This window comes from Kogia breviceps, chromosome 7, assembly GCF_026419965.1.
Source record: "Kogia breviceps isolate mKogBre1 chromosome 7, mKogBre1 haplotype 1, whole genome shotgun sequence".
Taxonomy (NCBI): Eukaryota; Metazoa; Chordata; class Mammalia; order Artiodactyla; family Physeteridae; genus Kogia; species Kogia breviceps.
The window spans coordinates 75462994-75485102 of NC_081316.1; the positions used below are offsets into that span (position 1 = coordinate 75462994).

The window sequence follows — 22109 nt, forward strand, 5'->3', positions numbered from 1 at the left end:
CCAAAGCCCCCACTGGGCAGGTGCTAGAGGAAGTGACCCAATGGCAGGTGCACACTGTGGATTCTGATTGGCATGTGTGGTGACCAAGGGGTAAGCAGCAATTGTTTCATTGTCCCTCAACAGCATGGATCTAAAGTAAGTTGGTGATGCATCTCTAGGACAGAGAAGCCCAAGTCGGCAACAGCTGGAATTCCAGATAAGTAGTCTGGAGCCAGGAGTTCTGTTATGGATCCTGCCTAGTTGTGCATTTTGACTGGGCACTTTCTTCATTCTGTTCCAAACTCAGGCCCCTTGGTCAGATCAGCAAGTGTCTGGGCTAGCTTGTCTTTCAGGTTTGTCGTTATTCAGGTGCCAGAGTCCAAGAGTCATGAATTCCATCCTCAGGCCTGATCCCTGTAACCTGAGCTTCTTCCCCAAAGCCTCCCAGGTTTTCCAAAACACAAGCTTCAACTGTAAAAAATATGTAAAAATACCAGCTGGTCCTGTGCCCTTTGGGCATCTTTTCATGTGTCAGTTGGCCATTTGTATGTCTTCTTAGGAAAAATATCTATTCAAATCTTCTGCCCATTAAAAAAATTATTATTTTATTTTATTTTTTTTATACAGCAGGTTCTTATTATTTGTCTATTTTATACATATTAGTGTATATATGTCAGTCCCAATCTCCCAATTCATCACACCACCACCCGCCCCGCCCTGCTTTCCCCCTTTGGTGTCCATACATTTGTTCTCTACATCTGCATCTCTATTTCTGCCTTGTAAACCAGTTTATCTGTACCATTTTTCTAGATTCCACATATATGCGTTAATGTACAATATTTGTTTTTCTCTTTCTGACTTACTTCACTCTGTATGACAGTCTCTAGGTCCCTTCACATCTCTACAACTGACCCAATTTCATCCCTTTTTATGGCTGAGTAATATTCCATTGTGTATATGTACCACATCTTCTTTATCCATTCATCTGTCTATGGGCATTTAGGTTGCTTCCATGTCCTGGCTGTTGTAAACAGTGCTGCAATAAACGTTGGGGTGCATGTGTCACTTTGAAATATGGTTTTGTTTTTTTTTAAACATCTTTATTGGAGTATAACGGTTTTACAATGCTGTGTTAGTTTCTGCTTTACAACAAAGTGAATCAGTTATACATATACACATGTTCCCATATCTCTTCCCTCTTGCATCTCTCTCCCTCCCACCCTCCCCATCCCACCCCTCTAGGTAGTCACAAAGCACCAAACTGATCTCCCTGTGCCATGCAGCTGCTTCTCACTAGCTATCCACCCTACATTTGGTAGTGTATATATGTCCATGCCACTATCTCACTTTGATACAGCTTACCCTTTCCCCTCCCCATATCCTCAAGTCCATGCTCTAGTAGGTCTGTGTTTTATTCCCGTCCTACCCCTAGTCTCTTCATGACATTTTTTTCCCTTAGATTCCATATATATGTGTTAGCATACAGTATTTGTTTTTCTCCTTCTGACTTACTTCACTCTGTATGACAGACTCCAGGTCCATCCACCTCATTACAAATAACTCAGTTTCATTTCTTTTTATGGCTGAGTAATATTCCATTGTATATATGTGCCACATCTTCTTTATCCATTCATCTGTTGATGGACACTTAGGTTGCTTCCATGTGCTGGCTATTGTAAATAGAGCTGCAAGGAACATTGTGGTACATGACTTTTTTGAATTATGGTTTTCTCAGGGTATATGCCCAGTAGTGGGATTGCTGGGTTGTATGGTAGTTCTATTTTTAGTTTTTTAAGGAACCTCCATACTGTTCTCCATAGTGGCTGTATCAGTTTACATTCCCACCAACAGTGCAAGAGAGTTCCCTTTTCTCCACACCCTCTCCAGCATTTATTGTTTCTGGATTTTTTGATGATGGCCATTCTGACTGGTGTGATATGATATCTCACTGTAGTTTTGATTTGAATTTCTCTAATGATTAATGATGTTGAGCATTCTTTTATGTGTTTGTTGGCAATCTGTATATCTTCTTTGGAGAAATGTCTATTTAGGTTTTCTGCTCATTTTTGGATTGGGTTGTTTGTTTTTTTGTTATTGAGCTGCATGAGTTGCTTATAAATTTTGGAGATTAATCCTTTGTCAGTTGCTTCATTTGCAACTATTTTCTCCCATTCTGAGGGTTGTCTTTTGGTCTTGTGTATGGTATCTTTTGCTGTGCAAAAGCTTTCAAGTTTCATTAAGTCCCATTTGTTTATTTTTGTTTTTATTTCCATTTCTAACTAGGAGGTGGGTCAAAAAGGATCTTGCTGTGATTTATGTCATAGAGTGTTCTGCCTATGTTTTCCTCTAAGAGTTTGATAGTGTCTGGCCTTACATGTAGGTCTTTAACCCATTTTGAGTTTATTTTTGTGTATGGTGTTAGGGAGTGTTCTAATTTCATACTTTTACATGTACCTGTCCAGTTTTCCCAGCACCACTTATTGAAGAGGCTGTCTTTTCTCCACTGTATATTCTTGCCTCCTTTATCAAAGATAAGGTGACCATATGTGTGTGGGTTTATCTCTGGGCTTTCTATCCTGTTCCATTGATCTATATTTCTGTTTTTGTGCCAGTACCATACTGTCTTGATTACTGTAGCTTTGTAGTATAGTCTGAAGTCAGGGAGCCTGATCCTCCAGCTCCATTTTTAGTTCTCAAGATTGCTTTGGCTATTCAGGGTCTTTTGTGTTTCCATACAAATTGTGAAATTTTTTGTTCTAGTTCTGTAAAGAATGCCAGTGGTAGTTTGATAGGGATTGCATTGAATCTGTAGATTGCTTTGGGTGGTAGAGTCATTTTCACAATGTTGATTCTTCCAAACCAAGAACATGGTATATCTCTCCATCTATTTGTATCATCTTTAATTTCTTTCATCAGTGTCTTATAGTTTTCTGCATACAGGTCTTTTGTCTCCTTTGGTAGGTTTATTCCTAGATATTTTATTCTTTTTGTTGCAGTGGTAAATGAGAGTGTTTTCTTAATTTCACTCTCAGATTTTTCATCATTAGTGTATAAGAATGCCAGAGATTTCTGTGCATTAATTTTGTATCCTGCTACCTTAACAAATTCATTGATTAGCTCTAGTAGTTTTCTGGTTGCATCCTTAGTATTCTCTATGTATAGTATCATGTCATCTGCAAACAGTGACAGCTTCACTCCTTCTTTTCCAATTTGGATTCCTTTTATTTCTTTTTCTTCTCTGATTGCTGTGGCTAGAACTTCCAAAACTAGGTTGAATAAGAGTGGTGAGAGTGGGCAACCTTGTCTTGTTCCTGATCTTAGTGGAAATGGTTTCAGTTTTTCACCATTGAGGACGATGTTGGCTGTGGGTTTGTCATATATGACCTTTATTATGTTGAGGAAAGTTCCCTCTATGCCTACTTTCTGAAGGGTTTTTTATCATAAATGGGTGTTGAATTTTTTCAAAAGCTTTCTCTGCATCTATTGAGATGATCATATGGTTTTTCTCCTTCAATTTGTTAATATGGTGTATTACACTGATTGATTTGCGTATATTGAAGAATCCTTGCATTCCTGGAATAAACCCCACTTGATCATGGTGTATGATCCTGTTAATGTGCTGTTGGATTCTGTTTGCTAGTATTTTGTTGAGGATTTTTGCATCTATGTTCATCAGTGATATTGGCCTGTAGTTTTCTTTCTTTATGACGTCTTTGTCTGGTTTTGGTGTCAGTGTGATGGTGACCTCATAGAATGAGTTTGGGAGTGTTCCTCCCTCTGCTATCTTTTGGAAGAGTTTGAGAAGGATAGGTGTTAGCTCTTCTCTAAATGTTTGATAGAATTCGCCTGTGGAGCCATCTGGTCTTGGGCTTTTGTTTGTTGGAAGATTTTGAATCACAGTTTCAATTTCAGTGCTTGTGATTGGTCTGTTCATATTTTCTATTTCTTCCTGGTTCAGTCTCAGCAGGTTGTGCATTTCTAAGAATTTGTCCATTTCTTCCAGGTTGTCCATTTTATTGGCATACAGTTACTTGTAGTAATCTCTCATAATCTTTTGTATTTCTGCAGTGTCCGTTGTTACTTCTCCTTTTTCATTTCTAATTCTATTTTTTTTTTTTTTTTTTTTTTTTTTTTTTTTTTTTGCGGTACACGGGCTTCTCACTGTTGTTGGCCTCTTCCGTTGTGGAGCACAGGCTCCAGATGTGCAGGCTCAGCGGCCATGGCTCACGGGCCCAGCCACTCCGTGGCATGTGGTATCCTCCTGGACCAGGGCATGAACTGGCGTCCCCAGCATCGGCAGGTGGACTCTCAACCACTGCGCCACCAGGGAAGCCCTCTAATTCTATTGATTTGAGTCTTCTCCCTTTTTTTCTTGATGAGTCTGGCTAATGGTTTATCAATTTTGTTTATCTTCTCAAAGAACAAGCTTTTAGTTTCATTGATCTTTGCTGTCGTTTCCTTCATTTCTTTTTCATTTATTTCTCATCTGATCTTTATGATTTCTTTCCTTCTGCTAAATTTAGGGGTTTTTTGTTCTTCTTTCTCTAATTGCTTTAGGTGCAAAGTTACGTTGTTTATTCGAGATGATTCCTGTTTCTTAAGGTAGGATTGTATTGCTATAAACTTCCCTCTTAGAACTGCTTTTGCTGCATCCCATAGGTTTTGGGTTGTTGTGTCTCCATTGTCATTTGTTTCTAAGTATTTTTTGATTTCTTCTTTGATGTCTTCAGTGATCACTTCGTTATTAAGTAGTTTATTGTTTAGCCTCCATGTGTTTGTATTTTTTACAGATCTTTTCCTGTAATTGATATCTAGTCTCATAGCGTTGTGGTCGGAAAAGATACTTGATACGATTTCAACTTTCTTATATTTACCAAGGCTAGATTTGTGACACAAGATATGATCTATCCTGGAGAATGTTCCATGAGCACTTGAGAAAAATGTGTATTCTGTTGTTTTTGGATGGAATGTCCTATAAACATCAATTAAGTTCATCTTGTTTAATGTATCATTTAAAACTTGTGTTTCCTTATTTATTTTCATTTTGGATGATCTGTCCATTGGTGAAAGTGGGGTGTTAAAGTCCCCTACTATGATTGTGTTACTGTCGATTTCCCCTTTTATGGCTGTTAGTATTTGCCTTATCTATTGAGGTGCTCCTATGTTGGGTGCATAAATATTTACAATTGTTATATCTTCTTCATGGATCGATCCCTTGATCATTATGTAGTGTCCTTCTTTGTCTCTTGTAATAGTCTTTATTTTAACGTCTATTTTGTCTGATATGAGAGTTGCTACTCCAGCTTTCTTTTGATTTCCATTTGCATGGAATATATTTTTCCATCCCCTCACTTTCAGTCTCTGTGTGTCCGTAGGTCTGAAGTGGGTCTCTTGTAGACAGCATATATATGGGTCTTGTTTTTGTATCCATTCAGGCAATCTGTGTCTTTTGGTGGGAGCATTTAATCCATTTACATTTAAGGTAATTATTGATATGTATGTTCCTATTACCATTTACTTAATTGTTTTGAGTTTGTTCTTGTAGGTCTTTTCCTTTTCTTGTGTTTCTTGCCTAGAGAAGTTCCTTTAGCCTTTGTTGTAAAGCTGGTTTGGTGGTGCTGAACTCTCTCAGCTTTTGCTTGTCTGTAAAGGTTTTAATTTCTCCATCAAATCTGAATGAGATCCTTGCTGGGTAGAATAATCTTGGTTGTAGGTTTTTCCCCTTCATCACTTTAAATATGTCCTGCTACTCCCTTCTGGCTTGCAGTTTCTGCTGAAAGATCAGCTGTTAACCTTATGGGGGTTCCCTTGTATGTTATTTTCCCCTTGCTCCTTTTAATATGTTTTCTTTGTATTTAATTTTTGATAGTTTGATTAATATGTGTCTTGGTGTGTTTCTCCTTGGATTTATCCTGTATGGGAGTCTCTGTGCTTCCTGGACTTGATTAACTATTTCCTTTCCCATATTAGGGAAGTTTTCAACTATAATCTATTTGAATATTTTCTCAGTCCCTTTCTTTTTCTCTTCTTCTTCTGGGACCCCTATAATTCGAATGTTGGTGCATTTAATGTTGTCCCAGAGGTCTCTGAGACTGTCCTCAGTTCTTTTCATTCTTTTTTCTTTATTCTGCTCTGCAGAAGTTATTTCCACTATTTTATCTTCCTGGTCACTTATCCATTCTTCTGCCTCAGTTATTCTGCTACTGATCCCATCTAGAGTATTTTTAATTTCATTTATTGTGTTGTTCATCATTGCTTGCTTCCTCTTTAGTTCTTCTAGGTCCTTGTTAAATGTTTCTTGCATTTTGTCTATTCTATTTCCAAGATTTTTGATCATCTTTACTATCATTATTCTGAATTCTTTTTCAGGTAGACTGCCTATTTCCTCTTCATTTGTTAGGTCTGGTGTGTTTTTACCTTGCTCCTTCATCTGCTGTGTGTTTTTTTGTCTTTTCATTTTGCTTATCTTACTGTGTTTGGGCTGTACTTTTTGTAGGCTGCAGGTTCATAGTTCCCGTTGTTTTTGGTGTCTGTCCCCTGTGGCTAAGGTTGGTTCAGTGGGTTGAGTAGGTTTCCTGGTTGAGGGGAGTAGTGCCTTTGTTCTGGTGGATGAGGCTGGATCTTGTCTTTCTGGTCTGCAGGTCCACGTCTGGTGGTGTGTTTTGGGGTGTCTGTAGCCTTATTATGATTTTAGGCAGCCTCTCTGCTAATGGATGGGGCTGTGGTCCTGTCTTGCTAGTTGTTGGCCATAGGGTGTCCAGCACTGTAGCTTGCTGGTCGTTGAGAGAAGCTGGGTCTTGGTGTTGAGATGGAGATTTCTGGGAGATTTTCACCGTTTGATATTACGTGGAGCTGGGAGGTCTCTTGTGGACCAGTGTCCTGAAGTTGGTTCTCCCACCTCAGAGACATAGCCCTGACGCCTGGCTGGAGCACCAAGAGCCTTTAATCCACATGGCTCAGAATAAAAGGGAGAAAAAATAGAAAGGAAAGAAAGAAAGGAAGGAAAGAAGAAAGGAAGGAAGGAAGGAAGAAAGGGAGGAAGAAAGGAAGGAAGAAAGAAAGGAAGGAAGAAAGGGAGGAAAAAGGAAAGGAAGAAGGGAGAAAGAAGGGAAGAAAGAAAGAAAGAAGATAAAATACAGTAGGATAAAATAAAGTTATTATAGTAAAAAATAATTATTAAGAAGAAAAATTTTTTAAAGTAAAAAAAAAGAAACCAAAATGGGATGGTCAGAACCCTAGGACAAACGGTGAAAGCAAAGCTATACGGACAAAATCTCACACAGAAGCACACACATACACACTCACAAAAGGAGAAAAAGTGGAAAAAAATAAAATATCTTACTCCCAAAATCCACCTCCTCAACTTGGGATGATTTGCTGTCTATTCAGGTATTCCACGGATGCAGGGCACTTGAAGTTGATTGTGGAGCTTTAATCCGCTGCTTCTGACGCTGCTGGGAGAGACCTCCCCCTCTCCTCTTTGTTCGCACAGCTCCTGGGGTTCAGCTTTGGAGTTGGCCCCGCCTCTGCATTAGGTCACCCGAGGGCATCTGCTCTTCGCTCAGACAGGACAGGGTTAAAGGAGCAGCTGATTCGGGGGCTCTGGCTCACTCAGGCCGGGGGGAGGGAGGGATACGGCGTGTGGGGCAAGCCTGCGGCGGCAGACGCCAGTGTGACGTTGCAACAGCCTGAGGCGCTCCGTTCGTTCTCCTGGGGAAGTTGTCCCTGGATCCCGGGACCCTGGCAGTGGTGGGCTGCACAGGCTCCCGGGAGGGGAGGTGTGGAGAGTGACCTGTGCTCGCACACGGGCTTCTTGGTGGCGGCAGCAGCAGCCTTAGCGTCTCATGCCCGTCTCTGGGGTCCGCGCTGATAGCCGCGGCTCGCGCCCGCCTCTGGAGCTCCTTTAAGCGGCGCGCTTAATCCCCTCTCTTCACGCCCCAGGAAGCAAAGAGGGAAGAAAAGGTCTCTTGCCTCTTCGGCAGCTCCAAACTTTTCCTGGACTCCCTCCCTGCTAGCCGTGGCGCACTAACCCCTTCAGGCCGTGTTCACGCAGCCAACCCCAGCCTTCTCCCGGCTTCCAACTGAAGACCGAGCCTCAGCTCCCAGCCCCCGCCCGCCCCGGCGGCCGAGCAGACAAGCCTCTCAGGCTGGTGAGTGCCGGTCGGCACCGATCCTCTGCGGGAACCTCTCCGCTTTGCCCTCCGCACCCTGTTACTGCGCTCTCTTCCGTGGCTCTGAAGCTCCCCCCTCCGCCACCCGCAGTCTCCGCCCGTGAAGGGGCTCCTAGTGTGTGGAAACCTTTCCTCCTTCACAGCTCCCTCCCACTGGTGCAGGTCCCGTCCCTATTCTTTTGTCTCTGTTTATTCTTTTTTCTTTTGCCCTACCCAGGTACGTGGGGAGTTTCTTGCCTTTTGGAAGGTCTGAGGTCTTCTGCCAGCGTTCAGTGGGTGTTCTATAGGAGCAGTTCCACGTGTAGATGTATTTCTGATGTATCTGTGGGGAGGAAGGTGTTCTCCGCGTCTTTCTCTTCCGCCATCTTCTCTCCTCCTCTGCCCATTTTTTAATTGGGTTGTTTGTTTGCTTGATGTTGAGTTGTGTGAGTTCCCTTCTGTAAGTAGTTGTGATTTTGGTGTGCCTTTGGGAGGAGGTGGGCTCAGGCTCTTCCTACTCCACCATCTTGGCCACATACCAGCAATCTTTTGCAAGTAATGGCATGGACTGGTTTTTGAGAGAAGTTATAGGCATTTGGGGGATTCCAAAACTTCTGTTTCACATGAACTCATTAGTCTTTTTTGGGGAGGGGGGCTTTCATTATTTAAGGCAGTGGTTCTCAAATTTCAATGGGAATTTCTTAGAAACCTTATTAGAAATGACAGATTTCCCTGTGCTACCACCTCCAATCTGGGGTACAATCCAGGAACATCAATTTAAAGCATGCACAGAAGGTGATCACATGTTGAGAAACACTACTTTAGGAGAAGACTTCCAGATGTAAGCCTGCCTTGACAGAGTAATTAGGGGAGGATATATAATTCCAATTTCATAGAATTGTATTTTTATTTTTACAAGGGATTTCATTGAATGCAAAACAAAATGCAATAGGATTTTTAGGTTATCAGGAGACTTTTCTTTTAAATACATTCACAAATCAGAAAAGAAATCTTTCACTGAGTGTTTTCCTAGTTTTGTTTCAAAGCATATGGTCACCCTTCTAAGGGTAAACTTTAGCATGCTATTTGTTTGGAGGAAATGGTAATTGCTGACTCTCCAAATGCCAAGTATGGGGCTGCTTAAGGCCTTGAACGGTCTGGGCCTGCCGCAGAAAGACTCTGGCACTTGGAATATTTTCAGTGTTTTAAAATTCCTGAGTTGTTCTTCGCTGGATAGGTTTGTTTCTAGAAATGGGAACCTCTCCTTGTGAATTAGGACAAATTAGCCTTCAGCTTGCTGTACATTTGCTGCAGGGTGTGCTTTAGGGCTCTGGCCCTCTTGCCTCTTTTCTATCAGAGCTGGACGCTCCCAGTGTGGGAATGGTGGCAGAGAGTTGCAGCCAGAGATGGACTCGAGGAGGGGAGGTGACCATTCTTGGCAGATGAGGGAGGGGTATGGAATCCAGGACACTGCAGAGCAACCTTGACCTTTAGGGCTGGACCTGAGCAGGTTAAATTTTGACTTTCAGGATGTGGAGACAGAGAATGGGAATCTTTCTTTGGAGAGGCTCCTGGCGCTACAATAGCTGAGGGAGTGTCCAAGAGGAAAACAGGCAAAGACAGAAAACAAGAAATGGGGTCAAAGTAGAAGAGGAAAAGGGACTGAAGAGGTGAGTATCAGAGGAAGGTAATCAAATGTGGTTTAGGGAGAAAATTCTGGAGTTAGAGAGGTTTGGGTTTGAATCAGAACTCTACACCTGCTAACTCTGTACACTTGGAAAGGATACTTCACCTTTATAAATCTTAATTTCTGTAAAATAGGGGTAATAATACTACCTACTTAAAAATTCTTGTGTGGATTAAAGTAATTCATATGAAGAGCTTAACAGAGCTTATCTGGCATATGGTTACTATTGATTGACTGCTAACTGTTACAACCGTAAGCCAACTTCTTCTTTTTGCATATAATTGTTATGAACTGCCTTCCCAGCTTGGAGTACAATTAAAATCATCTTCCTTAAAAATTTTAAGCGCCCACATGCCTGTCTTTCAGCAGGAAGTCCAGTATCTTCCACTGGAGGTATTTTTTTTCCCCTTGAATTTTCTAATAACCTCAGAGGCTTACTCAGTCCAAAGGGACAGTCCTGCTTCCAAATGCTGGGCAGAGAGAAGACCCTAGAGTCTCACTGGTCCAATGATGATTTTGCTGCCCCTGTTTTTGTTGCCATTATATGGTGTCATAGTTGAAAACATGTCTCAAGTAGTTGTGGAGTTTTGCCATAACAATGCCCTCACTAGTCTAGAATTCTCTGTGGTAGATTGTCTCTACCCTCCTTGTGAAAGGATTGTATTTCTCACTCCACTACTGTCCAGCTTGGCCCTATGACTTGTTTTGGCCAGTGAGATGGCCAAAATGTGCTGCTTCTAATCAGAAACTTCAAGAGCCATCACTCTCTCTCTTTTTCTTCTGCCACAAAAATGGCAATGTGGGGTTGCTCCTTCACTTTGAGTCCTGGAATGAAGAGTTTATGGAGCAGAGCTACAGCCAAACCATAGCCAGCATATGATATGACTAAGACATAAACCTTTACTGTTGTTGTAAGCCACTGAGACTTTGGAGATTTTTGTTACTGTAGTGTAACCTTCTCTAGCTGACTGATTTAACCTCTTGGGTCACAGAAGTGTCTCTTATTTAGGTTCTAAAGTTACAGCTCTTTTAGTTCATACATTTGACTCAGGCATTACACCCAAAGCACACCACCACGTCAGGATGGCTTGGTTGAGAGGGACCTGCAGCCTCAGCTACATGCTCCACCAAACCCCCCACCTCCCTCCTCCGTGACCACTTAGGCTCTTATCACGAGCTAGATCACCCTCATGATGTGTTCCCCTCTGGGGCCCTTGGTATCCCTTTCTGCTCACAGATTCCAATTGGTGCCCTCCCAATATGTCAGTGAGATTGTAATAATGTTCCTGCAAAAGGAAAGGGTCAGGGGCTCAATGCCCTTGTCTCCTATGCAGATTTACCACAGTAGGTATATCACAGATGTTTGGGAGAGGTAGTCTTTGTCAGGCTACAAGAGTTTGTTACATCTCTTTCCTGTGCACGAGTACTTATGTGCCTTATATTTGTTAGGGGAGGTCACTCAGCTGATTTTTTCCCCACAGTAGGTACAATCTACCCCAGTGTAGTTTGCTATTCCCACTTCTAACCATAGCAAAAACTATAGGGTTTTTTTTTTTTTTGAAATTTACATTAGCAGTCCCTCTGTTATATGTAGATGTTATATGGAGGTCTTGTTGAGAGGATCTGGGGTCAGAGGGAAGACATAAATGAGTCACAATGAGGCAGCATCATTTGTCCTACCCCATTCTCCTTTTTCTCCTTCTAAAAACTCCAAAGAATAAGATTAAACTCCGAGAGTTCAAAGAATTACTCTAATGCAAAATGAAAGGAGAGATCACTCAGGTCTTCATATTAACACAACTAGTGAAGGTATGTGCAGGGTCCAAGGTCAGCAGTGGATCTTTTAAGCAGGAAGGAGGAGGGCAGACTTAGCCGGACTCAGGGAGAGGAGCTCTTTTTTTTTTTTTTTTTTTTTTTTTTTTTGCGGTATGCGGGCCTCTCACTGTTGTGGCCTCTCCCGTTGCGGAGCACAGGCTCCGGACGCGCAGGCCTAGCGGCCATGGCTCACGGGCTTAGTTGCTCCGCGGCATGTGGGATCTTCCCGGACCAGGGCACGAACCCGTGTCTCCTGCATCGGCAGGCGGATTCTCAACCACTGCGCCACCAGGGAAGCCCAGGGAGAGGAGCTCTTGATACAGGGAGTGGAGTCCTTTCAGTCACTGGTGTCTGTTCTCCCTCTGCTAGAGGGTGTAAGCAACCAAATAGCATTTTAGAAGTGTGTCTCTGGCTGCTCTGGGGGGACTGGATTGGATTAGACAAAGGCAAGAGTAAAGACAAGGAGACTCATTAGCAGGAAGTAGAAAAGAAACAAGTTTATTGATTGAATGAATGAATAAATGAATATTGAGATGTGGATTTTAAGCTATGGCTTGAGTCCCTACTCTAGCCAAAGGACATTCTCTGCAGTGTGTGTCATGTTCCCTAAAGACTGTGGTGGGCCTTCAGACTTCTGGAAGAGTAAAACCCTTCCCTCCTGCTCTCTTCCACTGACCCTATGGATCCCCACTCTCTCCCTTCCCCGCAGGTCCCTTTGGCTGTAGTCCCTGAGATTCTATCCTGTTTTTCTTTGAGCAAATTGGCGTTTCTGCAGCTTGATCACCAGCTGGTATTAAGTCTGGTTCTGTGCTTTGGCACACTCGCCTTCTTTACCTCCCGTAGTTCTGAGATGTGTCTTGCTTAATAGCAGACAATACCTTTTCTCAGAGCCTTTCTGGCTCACATGATATTTTTAGCCTATCAGAATCCCCACCCCACCCTCTATATCCACATTTGAAGCACAAGCAGATTCCTGTGGGTCATGGGAGACAGACTCCATGCAGAGCCAAGGTTGCTGCCCAAAGCTATGCATCTTCCAGGGGGTAACTTCTCCACTCAGTCCCTTACTGCTCTTAGGGAACCCGTCACCGAGGTGCCCTGCCCTCAGGGTCCTGCCGTACAGTTTTCCATTCCCAGAATGCTTTCAACATTCAGGAAAAAAAACAAAAACAAAAACTGAGCAGCATCCCCATCCAAGAAAAATGAGGGTGGTCCCTAGCACCCCTCAAAACTAGCTTTTGGAGAATCCAAAACACGCAGATGTCTTTTGCTTTTAATCCAGAAGAAGGAAGGATGCTCACAAAGGAAGGCTCAGATCCAAAGTGAATTCTTTTGTCTAGTACATGGTTTATTTTAAATGTGAAAGTTCAAGCTTACAAAAACAAATGGATTGGATTGGGCATTTGTGAATTCTGAAGCATAGACATTTCTCCATGTTTGGAGGGTGTGCTCAGATATTTGTCTGTGCAATTTTTGTCATTGTTGAAATAAAAGAGGTACAGAGCCTGAGGAACATTGCACCCAGAATGATGTGAAAAATAAATAAATGATGCTACAGGGCCCAGAATCCCAAGGAGGGGAAGGAGAGTAAATATGGCCCTGGTTGGTATTATCCTCATAGGGCCCCAGGGTACCTGGTTGAAAAACCTCTTTCTGATATATCACACCATAAGTTGGGTAGATTTACTGATTGAACGGAATAAATTGGGCAGGTAAACTGCTGTCAGGAAGATTGACCTACAGAAATGTTCTTCCTGCTTTTCTTCCATTTTTACCTACCTGATTTTGTTAAATCTCTTTTTATGAACTTGACTTTAGATTGCACTGACTTCATCAGGCAGCTTTGAGAAAGGGATTTCCTGGGGATGAAAATCAAATTCATTGTCAGCAACTGGATTGAAGGAAAGAGCCAGGGCCTTGAGGTGTTCAGGTTCAGCTCTTTCAAAGAATGGCTGTGTGATTCTGGATAAGGTATTTCATTTCACTCCCTTAACTGGAAAATGCAGACAGAACATTTTTGGGGAATACATTTTGAGAATAAGCGATGGATATAAATTGCCGTGTATAGTATCTGGTACAAAGTAAGTCTTGTAAGTCATGATATAACTCATGATGGAGAAGAAACACTCTGCCTGTTTTGTGGGGGCAAAAGAACAATTAGGAGGCAGTTGCGTTGATGACATGGCAAGAAATCATGGAGGCCTAGACCAGAGTAGCAGTGGTAGAAGTAGCAAGAAATGGACAGATTCTGGACATATTTTGAAGATAGAGCCAACAGCATTTTCGGATCGATTCCCTGTAGGGTGTGTGGGGAGCAAGAAGGGGAATCATGAATGAGTCATGTTTTGTGTTTGAGCAGCTCGAAGGATAGACTTGCATTTTACGGAGATGGAGAAAGCTGAGGGCAAAGCAGGTCCTGCAGGTTGCATGGGTTAAGTTGGAGCTGACTATGAGACACCCAAGAGGAGTGTTGAGCAGGCAGTTGGATATATGACTTTGGAGTTGGGGGCGAGGTCCAGACTGGACATGAGCATTTGAGAGTCTTCAGAGAGTTTAAATAGGTAGTATTTAAAATCACGAGCTCGAATAAGATCCTCTTGGGAGTGAGTGCAGTTAGAAAAGAATCTAGGTCTGACAACCAAGCCCTGGAGCCGCCTAGCATTCCCTATCAGGGAGATGAGGAAGAACAAATGAACCTCCCCCTCCTTCTCCTCTTCCTCTTTCTTCTTCTTTTGTTGTTATGAAAGGGTACTGTTCTATTTAATTCAGTTAGCCTTCACTTGAACAAGACTACTTGCAAGAGTTCTTTTGGGTTTGCTCTTAGAAAGTGATATATGCTCTTCGCAACTTCAAAGTCTTTTAAAAAGGAAAAACACCCAACTCTGGGCTGTGCAAGAGGCCTCGTGGTGCAGGCACCCAACCAGTAAGTCAGTGAATCTGGAGATCAAGTTCCTCTCAGGATTAGTGAAATTGAGCTTTTGTTAGAATTAATTTAATGGTGCAATGTCAACTTGCAAACCTCAAAAATTCTTTTATGCTTCACATCTCTTTCCCTTTTTCATAAAAAAACACAAAACCCATACTTATGTGAAGCCAGAACGGATAATCTGAGAAAGTTTGGCTCTTCCTTTGGTGAGATAAACAATCTTTTGTATCATGGCACCAGCACAGAAATCCTGTGTTTGAAGAACACGCTGAGACTGCAGAGTTACTCAGGATAGTTTAGGGGAGGGCAAGGTAGGGATAGCTCAATTTTTGTAACAAAGATCTGGGTGATTCAGTGTACAATGGGTTTTCGATGAGCCAAGAATGACTTGGTTGTTAAAAGAGCCAACACAATTGTAGGTTGAATTCAAAGAGGTCCTGGCCATAGGAAATGAGAATCCCCTGAATAAAGAGGCTGCTGGTTGGTTGACGCCAGTATCTGGCTCTAAAAAGGGCCACTGTATTTAACGCATGGCCCCAGCTCTGACTCTTAGACCAGAGAGATACCTCCTCCAAAGGTAGCTAATGACGTAGGAGACTTGGCTTAAACAGACAAGCTAGGCCAGTCAGATGTTCCTGAAAATCTGAAACAAGACACTTGTCAGGTGGTTGCGAGAAGGAAACAGATGGAGCTGAGAGGCCATGTGAGCCACAGCAAGGGAAAAGTCCAGAAAAAGCAAGACTAGAGAGAGAAGGAGGAGGGAGACGATGCACAGAGAGAAGGAGAGAGGAGAGAGGGGAGTGAGAGGGAGAGAGAGACAGGCAGAGAGAGGGGGTTACATGGTCTGAGGGAGACAGAAGGATAGAGACATTAAGACAGACAGACAGAGTAGGGCCTCAGGTCCCGACAGCTTTCTGCTCCCTTGAGGCCTGGGTATGCTTTCTTAGGTTTTGGTGGGATTCAGATATCACTGGCGCAGCCCCCTTTACACTTGAGCCATCCAGAGTGGGTTTCTATTCTTTGCCACTTAGAGAGTCCTACACTAGGACCCCTGTCTTTGAGGACCTCAAAATTAGGTAGGGGAGGCAGAAAAGTTCCAACAACAAGTGACAGATGTCTAATATCGAGTTTCTCTTTGGTGTGATCCAGCATTCCCATGGGCTATGAATGGGAAAGAGTAAGGCTGAGATACCGATTCCTCTCAGCTCTTTGAGTGTGTTGGTGGGGTCTGGGGCCACCATAATCCCCAAATGACCACCGGCAGCCATGAACAACTTTGTCCATTTACACCCGTGTACAGGTATGTAAGCCATGAAAGCTCTGCTCTGATAGATGTGTGTGAGCACAGGGTCCAGGGGAGCCCAGAGGAGGAGACAGACTCATCCAGACTTCTCCAAAGAGCAGTACCGCCTTCTCTGAAATCCTCCCCAGTCCTCTACCCCCTTTTGGGATATCTAAGATCACCCTGGTATCATAGTCCAGTCTTACCCACATCCTCCTTTCCTTTTCCATCCACCCATGTCAGCACATAGTTACTGAGTGCATGATGAAATGAGCCTCATTACCATCACATCCAAGACCTCACCAAACCCCATAATTAACCCCTGCAAATTGACTTCTGATTCCACTTATTGACATGGCCCTCCCAAATGTCCAGTAGCTTGTTCACGATCTTCACCTTTGACTTAAAGGTCTCCTAGAGATCCATATTTCTAAAATCTATGCCACCCCTCTGGACTTCTCTCAAGCAACAATCCTTGCAATCCCGTATTTCTAACCATCTTCTGGGCATGTCCACTTGGGCATCTCCATTTGATTGTCTGCATCCAGGCATCCCACCAGCATCTCACACTGAACTCATCTTTCTTAACCAGTGAGGGCCTGCTCCTGGCTGCCCTTTGGCATTAGCATTTCTCTACCTGTCCAGGGACGAAACTCTGGAGTCACCCGACCTCTTCTTTCATCCCCCCACATGCAGTTAGGTCACAAATTTATTGAGTCTATGTCTTTCTGCCCGTCCTCATCACTGCTGTTACCACTTCTGTGCAGAGCTTCACATGTCCAGCTGTCCATGTGTCATCTCCACTGGGATGTTTCATAGTCATCTAAAACTTAACATGTCCAAAATGGGACTCTTGAGTCTATTACTCCTGTCCCCTAGTTCACTTTCTCATCTCTATAAATGACTCTATTATATATCCATTTGCTCAACCTGGTCATCCTAGACATCTTCTTCTCTCTTGAGAGCCACATCTTTATGGGGTGTTTCAGGAGCACCCAGGTTAATTAATGTTTACCCCAGCCACCCCACCATAGCCATGTGTTGTTCAAATATTGAGATACTTCCCTGTCAGTTGGTAAACAGCTCCTGCCTCGAGACCCCTGACTGCTCCCCCACCACCCCAGTTGCCCTGGACTCCCCCCCAGAATTCCCTGTATCTCCCCATGATCTGGCAAGAGAAGAGTTCGTGTCTGGAACTGCAGGGGACCTCTAGGACCCAGCAACTCCAGCAAGACAGACATTGGTACCTATTTTAATTGGCCAGCCTGTGGGCCATAACAGTTCTTTTGAAGATAATCCTCAGTGTTACTCATTTTGAAGAAGAGGAAACGACACTGGAGAGATTAATTTATTTCCCCACAGTTCCTTGGAATCCATCTGGCTCCAAAGGACATTTATCACTAATCTCCTGACTGGTCCCCCTGTCCTAGAAGAATCTTCCCAAAGCCTAGCTCTCATCACGCACTGGTCCTGCTTAGAAACCTCCTGGGGCTCCCAACCCACATGGAGTTAAGTCCAAACTCAAGCCTAGGGTTCAAGGTTCCCACGTAGTCTGACCGTCTCAGCCCAGCCCCATGACAGAAACCCTGCCACGGCAGCCCTGAGCACTTTTCCGCTGCCACACTTAGGCCCACACCACTTACTTCTCTAGGAACACCATCCCAGACCCACTCTCCACATCTTGAAACCTTGACCTGTGTGGGTGCATGACTGCCTCAAATGCCCACTGCTCTAGAATTGAACCTTCCTTAATGCCCCCACACCTTCTTCCTTGGAATGCCTGCAGCCCTTAGTTCAAGTTCAATGAGCCCAGTCCAGCCCATCCATGGTACTCACCACGTTCTTCCTTATAGAAGAGTTTTACCCTAACGCCTTTGTAAGCATACCGACAGACAGTTTGCAAGCCTTTGCAAACTGTCTTTTACACACCCTATAGTCATAGATGTTACTTACTTTCTTGACTCTTATACCATAAGCTCCTGGAGGTCAGGAGTCACGTTTTGCTTGCCTCTGCAACCTCACTGCCTAGCAGAGGCCCAGGCCCAGGGTATGTGCACAGTGCGTGTCCTTGAAGCAAATGGGTAAGTCATACTCTGGAGGCAGAGTGGAGAAAGTGGAGGACAATTTTTCCAGTGGTTGTTCCCTCCAGCGCTGGCCTAATGCAGTCAGGATGCCAAGATCTTTTCTCTCCCCAGCGCACCCTGGGACCACTTGTGAATTCTTACTTTATTCATGGGTTATAATCCTTTATTATCATTAGTTACTTTGATGCTCATATTACCTCAGATTTCGCCAGTGAGAGCCCCTTCAAGTGATCCTCTGTACTTTTGACATGTCACCATCATTCTTGAAGCAGTTCCTTACTTTTGGGCACAGTAAGATGTTCCAGGCTCATCTTGAACTTTCCCATCCCAGCCCTAGAATTACCCACTTCTCCAAGGAGCCCTGGATCCTTTTACTGGCATATGGTATTTATAAACCAAAATTTGTGTGCCCAGATTTTCTGGCCAGATTTTAATCACCCCCTTGACTCTTCATCTCATTTCTCTCCTTGTCACACCTGGCTTTTGAAGTCCAGAGTCTCTCAGGGGCACCAGAGTGGCTGAGCCCCCTTCTCTGGGCGTTGTCCAGGGTCCCAGCTTCATTAGGCAGCCCTCCTCCATCCTCTTGCCTGTTCCAGAAGTATGTGCACTCATGCCCCTCCCCATCCCCTTTATGGATAAGGATTTGTTCCTTTTTAAGGCTTCTTTTGCTATTATTTCAATGGGATCCTGGGAGGGAGAGGAGACACCTTATGTTCCCAGTCTGCACTCTTGAACTTGACATCCAGGGACTCTAGAGCCACAAAGATCTGGGTTCACAGATCGTGAGGCACTCGCAGGCTACTTGACCTCTCCATGTCCCAGATTCCTCATCTAGGACTTGGGGATGAGAAGGCCTACATCATGTGGATTTGGTGAGGACTGACTAGACCTTATATGTAAAGTAGCCAACACAGTGCCCGGCACCGTGTCGTGGTCACCTTCATTGACACCTGGATGCCATTCCTGCCGATTTGGCCATTCATCTGTTCACTTCCTCATCTGGGGCCTCCTAAGTGCTGGGTATCGCGCAGAGTCCCTAAGTATAAAAGGGGTGAGGAGGCCAGCACTGCCAGTGTGGTTATCCTAACAGCCAGTCCCTGAGCTGGCAGTGTTCTTGGTGAGCTGCTGCTTCTCCTGGCCTGGTCTCCCTCAGCCCCAGGATGTGCTTTTGGCCTGAGATTTTTAAACTTTTTCGCTGGCCTTGAGTCAGAGGGACTGTGGGGAGAGCTTCCCCCAGCTGGGCGCCAGTGCGCCTCAGCTGGCCCACCTCTTTGATGCTGAGGACACACGACTGTCTATGATGGGATTGAGTGATGAGCTGGAGATTTTGGTAGAGTGAGGCCAAATCCCTGTGTGGCTCCGGGAACGAGGATAAATATAGCCCAAGTAATTGCTCATGCCCTTTGAAGGATTAAAAGTCAGCTTTCAGGCAAGCTGTGAAGCTCCATGACAGCAAGGGACTCAGTGCCTTTTTTAGAGCTGTGGTCAGCACTTCTTGTGCACTGCTGGGTCCCAGGCCTCCAAACGCTGTTTCCATTGAAGTAAGGGGTCACCTCCACTGGTCTACACCCCATGAGGGCAGGGATGGCTCTGAAGTGTCCCTACCACATCCCATCAGCCAATCCTAGTGTGGCACACTCAATAAACATTTTAAATGAATATACGAGCTATGAGAAGGCTATATTTTTAAACTAAGCTTTAGAATAAAGTCTGTAGTCCAGTTAACAATAACGTACCAATGCCCACTTCCTAGTTTTCGTATCTAACAACAGCCATATACAATCTCACCACTGGGGGAAGCTGGGTGAAGGTACATGAGACTCTTTGTACTATTCTTGCAACTTCCTGTGTGTCTGTAAGTATTCCAAAATAAAAAGTAAAAAAACAAAAATAACCTTTAATCAGGCTCATGCCAATACTCTGACATTTGGGGGAAGCAGTGCTGGAAGATGAACTGATTAAATCCCTGTTTCCAGCAATGCTTGTTTTTCATTACTATTTTTGAATGCAAACACATGACTTATTCATATGATTCAAAACTTTAAATGTATAAAGAAGATATACAGTGGATACTCTTTGCCCCAGCCACTTAGATTCCTTCCCCATAGGCAACTAATGTTAATGTTTCTTGTGCTAATTTTAGCAAGATTGTGTGCACACACACACACACACACACGTACTTGTGAGTATGTGTGAATGTGAGCATATTTGTGTGCATGTATATATATATATATATATATATATATATATACTGTCCCGTTATCTTACTTTTTCCACTTAACCATGTGATCTTGGGGGCTTTTCATGTCACTACACAAAGAGCTTTCTCATCCTTTGTTGTGGCTATACCCATCACGTTTTATGGCCCCCAATTGGTGGACATTTATGTTGTTTCCAATCCTTTTGCTTTTATAGACAAAGCTGCAATGAATAATTGTGTTCATTTGTCATTTCCCAAGTGTGGGAGTGTGTTTGTAGAATAAATTCCTAGATGTGGAATTGGGTCAAAGGATAAGAGCCTTATAATTTTGATCATGCTAAATTGTCTTCTATAGAGCGTGCTCCATTTCACACGCCCATCAGTCATGTGGTTTATGAAATGCTTGTGTTAATACAATGATTTAAAAAGTTATTTGGTGACCCCTTTGTGAAAGCTATGGGCCTGTACCCAAGAAAAACAGAAATCACACAGTGTGGTTTTTAAAAAATTTTTTGGCTGCATTGGATCTTCGTTGCTGTGCGCGGGCTTTCTCTAGTTGAGGCGAGCAGGGCTACTGTTCATTGCGGTGCACGGGCTTCTCATTGTTCTCTTGCTGCGGAGCACGGGCTCTAGGCGCGCAGGCTCCCGTAGTTGTGGCGCGCAGGCTCTAGAGCGCAGGCTCAGTAGTTGTGGCACACGGACTTAGTTGCTCCGCGGCATGCGGGATCTTCCTGGACCAGGGATCGAACTCGTGTCTCCTGCATTGGCAGGCGGATTCTTAACCACTGTGCCACCAGGGAAGTCCCCACACAGTGTTTTGCATACAATTTCAGTTGGCTCAGAAACCCGTGAAGGCTATACATAAACCTCAATTTAAGAAGCCCTGGCTGAAGAGGAGGAAGTATGGTACAGAGGAGAGAGCTTCAGGGCCAAACCACATAAGTTCACCTCTTAGCTCTACTGGCTGTGGAACATCAGAGAATTTTCGCCTCTTCAAGTCTCAGTTTCCTTTCCAAAAGAATGGTATAATAATTCTATTTAATAGGACATTTATGAGGGTACATGCTTTTATGTAGAGCATCTAATATAGTGGTTGGAATATAGTAGGTACTCAACATACAGTCTGTATACACACATACAGACACATAGAAACACACACAGAGACACACACACACACACACACACACACACACACACACACACCCTCACATGCACACGAAGCCTTCAGTTCCATTTCTTTGTAATATTGGGTTTTTTTGGCTGTGTTGGGTCTTCGTTGCTGCACACAGGCTTTCTCCAGTTGCGGCGAGCAGGGGCTACTCTTCCTTGTGGTGTGCAGGCTTCTCATTGCAGTGGCTTCTCTTGTTGTGGAGCACAGGCTCTAGGCATGCAGGCTTCAGTAGTTGTGGTGCACGGGCTTAGTTGCTCCGCGGCATGTGGGATCTTCCCAGGCCAGGGATCGAACCTGTGTCCCCTGCATTGTCAGGCAGATTCTTAACCACTGCACCACCAGGGAAGTCCCTTCAGTTCCGTTTCAACCTGTTTCTAGTTGTCTTTGTAGTATTTGCTCCTAGATTCACAAAATCAACTTTTGGAGCATCATTCCCTAAAGTGAGGTCTTTGGACTAACTACATAAGAATCACCTGAGGGCCTTAATTAAAATATAGATTCCTGGGTTCCACTTTAGATTCACAGGATTAGAATTTTTGGAAGAGGGGTCCAGAGAACTTCACACTTGGGGGTTCTATTGCACAATGAAGTTGGAGACACAGCACTAAAGAGTTTGGTAAATTCCTTCTATTCCCTATACCTGCAATTCTAGTAGTTACCACCATGTGGCTTTACCAGGGGGGCCTGTTCCCAGCAGATGTATAGGGGTGGACGCCTGAGAGAAAGCATGACTAGTAACCAGGAGAGTCGCCTCTGGTTCCATCTGCAAAAATACAGTTATTTTTGGGTGTGACAGACGGCATGCACTGCAGTCT

The 22109-nt window shown here is 43.9% G+C and overlaps 1 protein-coding gene across 3 annotated transcripts in view; it reads left to right on the forward strand.

Moving 5' to 3' along the window:
- Positions 1-22109, forward strand: part of IRAG1 (inositol 1,4,5-triphosphate receptor associated 1) — a 166083-nt gene that overhangs the window by 18804 nt on the left and 125170 nt on the right. For all 3 annotated transcript variants that reach the window (XM_067038619.1, XM_067038616.1, XM_067038614.1), the window contains one exon: positions 9659-9799. The gene's annotated coding sequence lies outside the window, so the exon portion shown is untranslated. The remainder of the gene's footprint in view (positions 1-9658; positions 9800-22109) is intronic.